Here is a 9,596-nt window from a genome sequence, read left to right as displayed (position 1 = left end):
AAAATTATATATTAATTAGTTAATTGCAATAATTAGTTACACTTTTAAGAAATCGGGCTCTTGAATTTATACTTTATTACCCTTTCGGCTCAAGGCTACCGCATTTTATGAATGTTATACGTCAGGGGAATATTAGAAACGAAAAAGGCAAAGTGAAATATTTCGAGTAATACTAATAAAATAAAATAATACATAAATCTTATCATAACTATACAAACCAAGGTATTTTCACATTGTCCAGCACAAAATTTACTTAACGATTTTTTTATTGTGATTTTTTGTTTCTAAATAACAAAATATCTAATCCGCGTCTCCAAGGCGCTCCTGTTCCCTGCTTCTGTCACTTACCCCTTTTACTGGAAAAACCGTGGCACCTACCAGGAAGGGGTCGATATTTAAATATAAGAAGAGCCCCCCCCTTTTTTCCCGGGGGTCCCCCCCCGGATTTATGGATCTGGCCTGGAGTGGCGTAATTACTTATCTCCGCGAATACAAATCAATCGGCGAACAAACCTAAAAACGGCTTGTTATGAGTTTCCCTAGCTGTTTTCCGGTTTCATTAATTTCTTTAGATGGTTGTGTTTGTTTGATGCTTGTGATGCTGTTTGACTTTGCTAATGCAATTCATGTTGTACGAGGATATAGGGGCCAATTTCACTTAAGAAAGTATACATTGACGCAACGACCATCAACATGTAGCCTTATCTTATTATCCTTCATTACCAAAGACGATACACATACGGTGGCATATCGAATAGAAAATTAGCCGATTTGACCCTGGTATTCCGCATCGCCACATACCCACATTTGGACACGTTACTTACCTCTCTCTCTCTATTACTTTCTCGAATCAAATTGGGTTAAAGAATGACATTAACTGTCTACAGATTGATTAGTGTTTAGTGCGAGTTCATTAATTTGCGACTAAACGCAAGTAGCATATCAATGTGTAAACATGGCCTCTGAAGTTTTGAAAACCCCCATGGAAAGTAAGTATGATTAGTTACGAGTTAGGTATTTAGGTAGGTACCTATACCTACTAATTGCCGCAGTGATGGTGTTAATTAAGTAGTTAAGTATCATAAGTATCAAATCAAAACCAATTATGTAGTAAAAAAAAATCTAAAAGACGAAAAAGAACCTTGGTGCACAAAACAACTAGCTGATGTGGTCGCGACCCTCAGTCATGAGTCATGAGTCACGGGAAGTGTGTGTCACGCACGGCACGCTAGAACGGTCGTGGACACTTCGCTTTCTAGCTATGACGGTTGATGCTTTCTATAGAAAATTACGCCATCCATCCTTTAAATAGCAAAAATTAAAGATTAACCTCAGGGATAGGAAAGTTATACAAGCGGCGGAATAATCTAGATTGCTTTCCAGAGGTTTTTATACTAGCAGCCCACGTCGCACATTACCATAAGTCGGCATTAACGAGCTCGGGCTTTTATTTAAATAAACTCCATGCATAAACATTCTTCATCGAATCAAATTATATATTTTTAAGTAATGTCATGGAAGATAATCTTTAACAGAAAAAAACCGACTTCAAAACAGTTTTTCATATCTCATGCTCTGAAAGTGGGTCGTTGTTGTTCTAAAAAGTGCGCAGAAAGTGATACGTTTCTGCTCTAGTGCAGAAAAGTAGTGTACTCCTCTGCGTCCCCGTCCTACGAGCAACTGGGTGGAAACTGGGTGGATAGTGTCTTTATTTCCCCGCTTGGAACCATTGGTAATTGTTCAATTTTACTAATCCCGTATTCCTTTTTTTTCATCGAGAATGATGACAGTAAATTATTAAATTAAATTATTCTTGATTTCTTTTGTTGAATTGTATTTACTTACTCGATCACAAAACATAAGGCGGGAACCAAAAGGAATACACACTATATACACCAAAAATATTTATTTAAACCTTATAGTGGTAACACACTATCGCACCGCACCAAGGTCATTGTGCGACGCACCCATAAGTAAGAGCGAGAAAGCGATATCTCTTTCTCGCTCTTACTTATCGGTGCGTCGCACAATGACCTTGGTGCGGTGCGATAGTGTGTTACAAACTTTACTCTTGCGTAAATAAGCATAGGCAGAATCTTATACAGCCACAGTTAAACGTTTGTACGTTATTAATTGGGTTTTATAGTTATTTAGCAGTATATGCATGAAAATAAAATAAATTACAAGATTAAAATTGCTTTTACCTAATCAATTGTTATTTATTAAATTCTTAAAATATTTTTATATGTTATTACGTGGTGCGGCGCACCAAAATCGCGGTGCGGTGCGGTAGTCTATTACGGCTTTTAGAACTAAAAAGTAAAAATTAAAAAGTACCTAACAGGCAATCCCGCTGATTTTCATACAACAAATGAACAAATTTGTTAAAATATGCGTTTTTTCGTAAATATTGCAATCTAAATGGTTTTCGCTAGGGGTTATTTACCTTCACACATGTAAAGTCTCCGATTGCAAGTAAGTCCTAAGGAAAAATCATGGCCGTAAGTCTATTTAGGTAAGTAGTTGAATTACTGATTTTACAAAATTGTCTTGTCTTATTTGGTTTCCTCGCATTCGGTATGAAAAGTAGAGTGTTTAACTCGGGTGAAAGGCACCATTTCCGACTACCTCGACAGAAATGGGTGCCTTTCAACCCTTGGTTAACAATCTACTATTTCATGCCATATTTTAATTAAGTAGTTGATTGTTAACCAAGGGATGAAAGGCACCACTTCTGTCGAGGTATTTTAAATAAGTAGTGCCTTTCACGTTAGTTCGACACTCACAAAATATTTAATCTCCATACAAACTTTCAACCCCCGTTCTCACCACCTTGGGGGATGAATTTTCAAAAATGTTTAAGTTTGTTTTCATGTTTTTTTTTTATTTAATACCTTTTTGCAGAGTTTCAAGTTCCTAGCTTAAAATAAAATTTACACCCCAAGACGAACTTTTATCCCCTTTTTAACCCCCTTAGGGGTTGAATTTCCAAAAACGTTGCAATTACTTTTTTTGTAATCGGCTTTGAACTTCTAAGAAAGGCATACCTTTCTAAGAAGTTTCAAAGCATTTGTAATGGATTCAAACTTTCAACCCCTTTTTGACCCTGTTAGGGGATGAATTTTACATAACGTTGAAATTGCTTTTCCTGTCTTTTAATAATATCCTCTAATACAAAGATTCAAGTCCCGCGTTCGAAAAAATGTTTGATATCCATACAAACTTTCAACTCCTTTTTCACCACCTTAGGGGATGAATTGTAAAAACGCTGAAATTAGTTTTTTTGTATTTTAATAATATATCTTTCTACGAAGTTTCAAATTCCTAGCTTAAAATAAAACTTGAACCCCATACAAACTTTCATCCCCTTTTTAACCCCCTTAGGGGTTGAATTTCTCAAAATTGTATACTTTATAAATGTAATCTGGTGTGCAAATTTCAACTTTCTATCTTTTGTAGTTTCGGCTCTGCGTTGATGAATCAGTTAGTCAGGACACTTGCATTTAGTTTAGAAGATTGCTCGTAAGGTACATACCTGTATCGTATCGTAGTATTCGTAGTGTATATATAATTATATATATTACGGAGCTATAATATACTCAGAAAAAATCCAAAAACCTAATTTATAAACTATCTAATTTATGACGAAAGTCTTACATGGATTGTTATAAAAGGTAGGTACATAACGTGCAAGCGGGGTAGACACGTACGAAAATTATAGAAAATAGCGAGGCAGTTAGCGCCTATCCAATATTGACGGCAATCACACGCGAGTATCTTCAGAAGTGGGAACACTACCCTACATAGGTAACATATTTCACATACACACATGGTCAATGGTCATTATGACTATCCTATGCTGATGCTGATACAGTCAGTGTATGTACCATGCAGGAAGACACACCACCGACCGCGCGGCATATCATGATGCCAACAGGTGGTTCTATGTAAGTAGTAGGTAGCGACAGCAGAATACACAATTGGTTCGTGCATATTCGAAATCTCCAAAATATAAGTAGGTATTTTTTTAAATACCACGTCGGTGGCAAACAAGCATACTGCCTGCCTAATGGTTAAGAGGTCACCGTAGTCTGCAGGAGTGTTACGTCCGCGTTGCCGACCCTCTATGTATACACTCCTCCGAAATTAGTTTCGATTTCCCTTGCCCTGAATCTCGACAATGCCCAAGAGATTTTGCGATGTCGAGACTATAATTTCTTACATACAGTAAAACAGACATTTAATGTCGATATGATTTTGCGGACGCTCCGCTGGAACGAAAGTTGTACCCAACCCAAGTTGCTGGAACTTCGCACATTTTCACTCACGGAATATTCACTTTCTTCGCTTAACTTTTTAAGTAAAGATATCGGCTTGTGGCACTCGATAATAAAAGTACCTAACTCTCAATTTAAACAAGGTTTTGACCCATATTTTTTTGTAGCAGGATTTAAAATGTTACATTAACTGTAATTTTCAATCTTATTCTTATGCCGCTTAGATAAACTGTTCATTATATTTATGTTGGCTTTGAAAAGTTTGAAGGTTATTTTGTATGTAAGTAGGTGTTCATATGTTTTGATCGATCTACCCTCATGCAGTTTTGTTTCGTGTACTTACATACAAACAATTAAATTTGAGATGCTAATGGAATCAATTCACAGAAATTAAATGTTAACCGGTAATTATAAGAATTTAGTATCGGAAATCTTAATATGTGTACCTATACTATACATACCAGTATTCGTAGTATAAAAATATCTAATACATATTTAAAATTTAAAGAAAGTGTCTTAAATACGTCTAGGAATAAGCAAATAACATTCCTTAAAATATACAAAAGGTAAATTGTCATCAAAAACCCTCGATACAGCAAAAGCCGCGTCACTTTTAATTTGGCTCTTTTAAAAAGGGACCAATGACATCGGCGGGTGCGAGCGAGAGGCGAGGGGGGGAGGGGGTCATTTTTGCCAATACTTAAACGAAGATAGATAGAGCCACCCCGCCCGAGAGGGGTTTTAAGAAAATTTTAACTTTTCTTTATTCAAACCTCCTCGGGGTGGCCACCCGGGGGGCCCCATTTTTCTTCAGCATTCTCTTTGGCCGTCTCAAAGGAAACAGTGCTCCACTCAAGCATTTATTAAATTCAGCATTTAAAATGAATTGCTATAAAAGTGTTTCTCTTTTGTTTTTAATCGCCGTCTGTAGGTGCGGGTTTTTGTTTTAATTATGGCTGCTTATTTGATGTTTTTGGGGTTGTCTTTTTAATTTACTTTGCAGGTACTTTTATTACGCTGGTAAAAATAATCACTCATTTTAGGAATATAAATATTATAGGACAATTTCATACCGATCGACCTAGTCCCACGGTAAGCTCAAAAGCTTAATAATAAGGCTTGTGTTGTGGGTACTAGATGACGATATATATAATATACATAAATACTTACATAGAAATACAAATACAAATATACAAATATATTTATTTTCCAAATTGACATGACATGAAACCTTAGTAATTAAATTAAATTAAAATTAACTATAGAATATGTACAACAGCTTCTTAGAACAAACAATAGCCCTCACACTAGGTCGAGCCTGTGTCGTGAGGACTGTGGGGCATTGAACCTAAGATTTACCAACAAGATGCGTAGGATACAGGTCTGATACTTAAAAGTAAAATAATACTACTTATATCAAAGATTACTAAACACAGAGAAGAAAGAAATTTGTACAGATATGCTCCGGGCTTGTGTGTGTGTGTGTGTGTGTGTGTGTGTGTGTGTGTGAGTGTGAATGTGTGAGAGAGAGTGATCCTGTGTATGCGGTGCATTATTGCAAGGGTTTTAGTATGTCTTCGGTGGCCTTGTTAGAGGGAGAGCTAGCCACGGAAATAGGTATGCAATTTATAGAGTAACGAAATCCCTCTTCTTAGTATGCCATACCATCATTATTAATTAATCTGGGCGCCTGGCAGCTGTCTAGCGGTGGGTGTGGGAGTGGATGGGCAACAAAGTGGTTGTAAAATCAATTGAAGGTGTGCAATTTATAGAGCTCTGTGTTTGGTGTGATATAATAGCTAATTATGTATTTAATTCAAATATAACAATGCCAGGCGTTTTATTTGGGGGAAAAGTAGTGCCAGGCGATGAAAATACACAATCACTTGTGCGCCTGCAGGAAGATCACGAGCAAATTGCACTTGACTCACAATCTATGCGTAAAGCAATTGTGAGTACTTCCTGCAGGCGCATCACACCAAACACAGAGCTCTATAAATTGCACACCTTGAATTGATTTTACAACCACTTTGTTGCCCATCCACTCCCACACCCACCGCTAGACAGCTGCCAGGCGCCCGGATTAATTAATAATGATAGTATGACATACTAACTAGAGGGATTTCGTTGCTCTATAAATTGCATACCTATTGCCGTGGCTAGCTCTTAGACCATGTAGGAAAGAGAGATTAACCATTTCTTAAGGGTGTATAGTTGTTCTTTGAGAGACAGTGTTTGGACGTTGAAAGCTTTTAATATTTGGTTATAAATATATGGATGTAGAAACTGTGGGTAGCGTCGCGAGTAAGATGTTTTTGTCAAACTTTGTGGGACACGAAAAACCCTTTTGCGTTGTAATGCTGCGTATGTGGGGGAGTTAAGAGTGAGTTTGTGCATCAGCATGGCGACTCTGCAGACAAATAATTGACGAACTGAAAGTAATTGGGTTTCGGAGGAAAGTTGGTCTGTAGGATATTGGTAGGGCTTTTTGTACGTTACCTTGAGAACAGCTCTTTGTGCCCTTTCCAACCCGAGCATCTTGGTGGTACCAGCTCCGCCCCATACTGATATACAATACGCCAGTATAGACTGACATAAGGCAATGTAGACTTGACGCAGGACTCGGTTATCAGCGGAATTCCGAAGTAGGCGCATAACATAAATCAATTTTATTACTCGCTGTGAAAGTGAACCTATGTGTTGCTTAAATGAGAAGTGCTGATCAACTTCAACACCCAAATACCGAATGCAATTCGTTCGGCTGATCGAATCGCAGGCGTCATTCGATGATAGACCAGCAGCACACTTGACATGAAGGGCCGTGACTAGCCTTGGCTCAGAAGCTTTGGTTTTGTGAAAACAAATATATTTGGTTTTCTTTAGGTTCAGAGAGAGAAGATTATTGTCTAACCAGCGTTTCATTCTGCTTCAGCTTTTTGCAGAGTATCGACCCAGGATTTCCCGTAGAAGATAGCCACTGTATCATCTGCATAGCATATGAGGTCGTACTAAGCAGGCGTGGCGGAGAAAATGTCATTTATATAAAGGATAAACAGTGTTGGGCCTAGAACACTCCCTTGTGGTACGCCGAAAACAGTTGACGTTTCTTCGCTCAAGTACTCATCCACCCTCAATCTCTGATATCTGCCAGTAAGGTAACTCTCAAACCACTGAAGCGGAAGTCCCCTTATTCCATATCCATAATGCTCTAGCTTTTGCAGTAGTATGGGCACTGAGACGGTGTCGAATGCTTTTGCTAGATCAAGAAACACTCCCACACACTTCAGGCCGCAGTCCAATGCAGAAGTGATTTTCCTGGTCAAGCTTCCGACTGCATCTTCCGTCAGAAAACATCCATAACTTAGGAACAAATTTTGTGATAAACACAAATAAATACCCTTGCCAGGATTCGAACCCGGGAACTCCTGCTTCGTAGGCAGGGTTACTACAGCGACCTACGGACTAATAGGCTAGGAGGCCGTCATATTATGTAGATATATCCAAGTGTGGATTCCGTATACCTATTTGAAATAAAATAATATCTATCTATGATGCGTAACTATTCGACCTACCTAGTCGACATGTTTATGTATTATTTCTGACATTGACAAGTGGTTTAGGAACATAATAGATAATAGCAATATGTAGGTACCTACTTAATCGTCGCACACATTTGAAAGGAGTTCGAAATAGTTACGTTACAATTTACAAATTAATTGTTCCATAATATGTATAATAAATCTTACCTATTATACATACATCCTAACACTAATTGGCTAAGCCCTACAGTAAACTTAAGAAGGCTTGTGTTGTGGGTACTATGCAGACCAATCGATAAATCGAAAATCATTAAATTGTCTAAGTACAGCAACCTCTGCTGCTGACTGTACATATTTATATCTAACCGCTCGAATTATCGATTTTTCGATGTTGGCAGTAGGCCCTTTGATGTTACACACAAATGTTTTTCATCACACTTGCGAATAAATACGGTGACATTTCAAACATTCGTCCGCCATATTGATATTTTTGGCAGTGTAGGCAAACATCGAAGGCACAGACCAATGGACATTCAGCCTCGATTGAAAATAGTGTAAACATATTATAATTTAAAACGGCTATTAAATTAATCAAATTATTTTTTTAAATCATAAACAATTTTTTTATTTATTGGCCTATGTGTGTATCCCACTGCTGGGCAAAGTCACATCCCCACTAATTGGATAAACAAAAATATTAAATAATAAACGTCGGTATTTTAAAAGTAAAACTCTCTTATACTTTGACTTTAAACAAAGTATTTTACTTATAACCTAACATGGTTCGTATGAATTAGTGACATAATTTAATAAAATCCATAACTCCCGCGGGAACAATATGGACATTTGTCCTTCAGTACACCTGCATAAAATAAGGTATTTTTCGAGCAAGTGTCATGAACTAGTAAATTACGATACGAGTGCGGAAAAGAGGAAATTCGAAACGTGTGGAGAAATTAAAACAAGACCAAAGGAACTGTTAATGGCTCCTCTACACGATGGGCCAGCGCCGGCCACTCCAAGGGAAGCAGCCATGCGGTAGGATGAGATAGCAATATCACTTGCTCCCTCTAACTCATAAATGCATCCCTTGGAGTGGCCAGCGCATCGTGTAGAGGAGCCATGAAATCGACACGAGTTGCGAATTGCCTATTCGCACGTGTATCGTACAACGTTTTACAGTACATATATGGCTCTTTAAACTTTTGAATATGCACGGAAAGTCCTGTTTCCCGCACTAGTGCGGGATATTTAAAACACTCCTTTCGGTCGTGTATTAATTTACCGCCACTCGTTTCGAATTTCCTCTTTTCCGCACGTGTATCGTAAATAACTATTAATTGTTTCTCGTAAATATCTCATGATTTGTGCTACCATACTTACACAACTTTTATTGTCAGCGCAGCGCCATCTCTTTGATTAAGCATACATTACTATTTATTTGTGCAGTAGGGGTTAGTTTAGTAGGGATAACGTTATGAAAACGCACTTTCAAAAGGAGCATTTGTTTTTATTAATTTTACACTAGATGGTGTTTTATGAATGAATGTTATATTGTGTGTATTATTAGGGCGAGCGAAGCGAGCCCTATCACTATTCGACAATCTATGCATTCTTGTGGTACACTTTACGGAAAAACTATCGCACTGTTAGGTTTGAGATTTAACATAGTAATTTATATTCATGTCTAGATGTGTTATCAAGCATAAAAATATCATTATATAAACATAAAAAATAAATAAAAGGGTAAATAATGTGTATTACTACTAACGCCATCTGT

Source organism: Cydia splendana, chromosome 22, assembly GCF_910591565.1.
Source record: "Cydia splendana chromosome 22, ilCydSple1.2, whole genome shotgun sequence".
In the NCBI taxonomy this organism is placed as follows: Eukaryota; Metazoa; Arthropoda; class Insecta; order Lepidoptera; family Tortricidae; genus Cydia; species Cydia splendana.
This window is presented reverse-complemented; position numbering follows the sequence as displayed.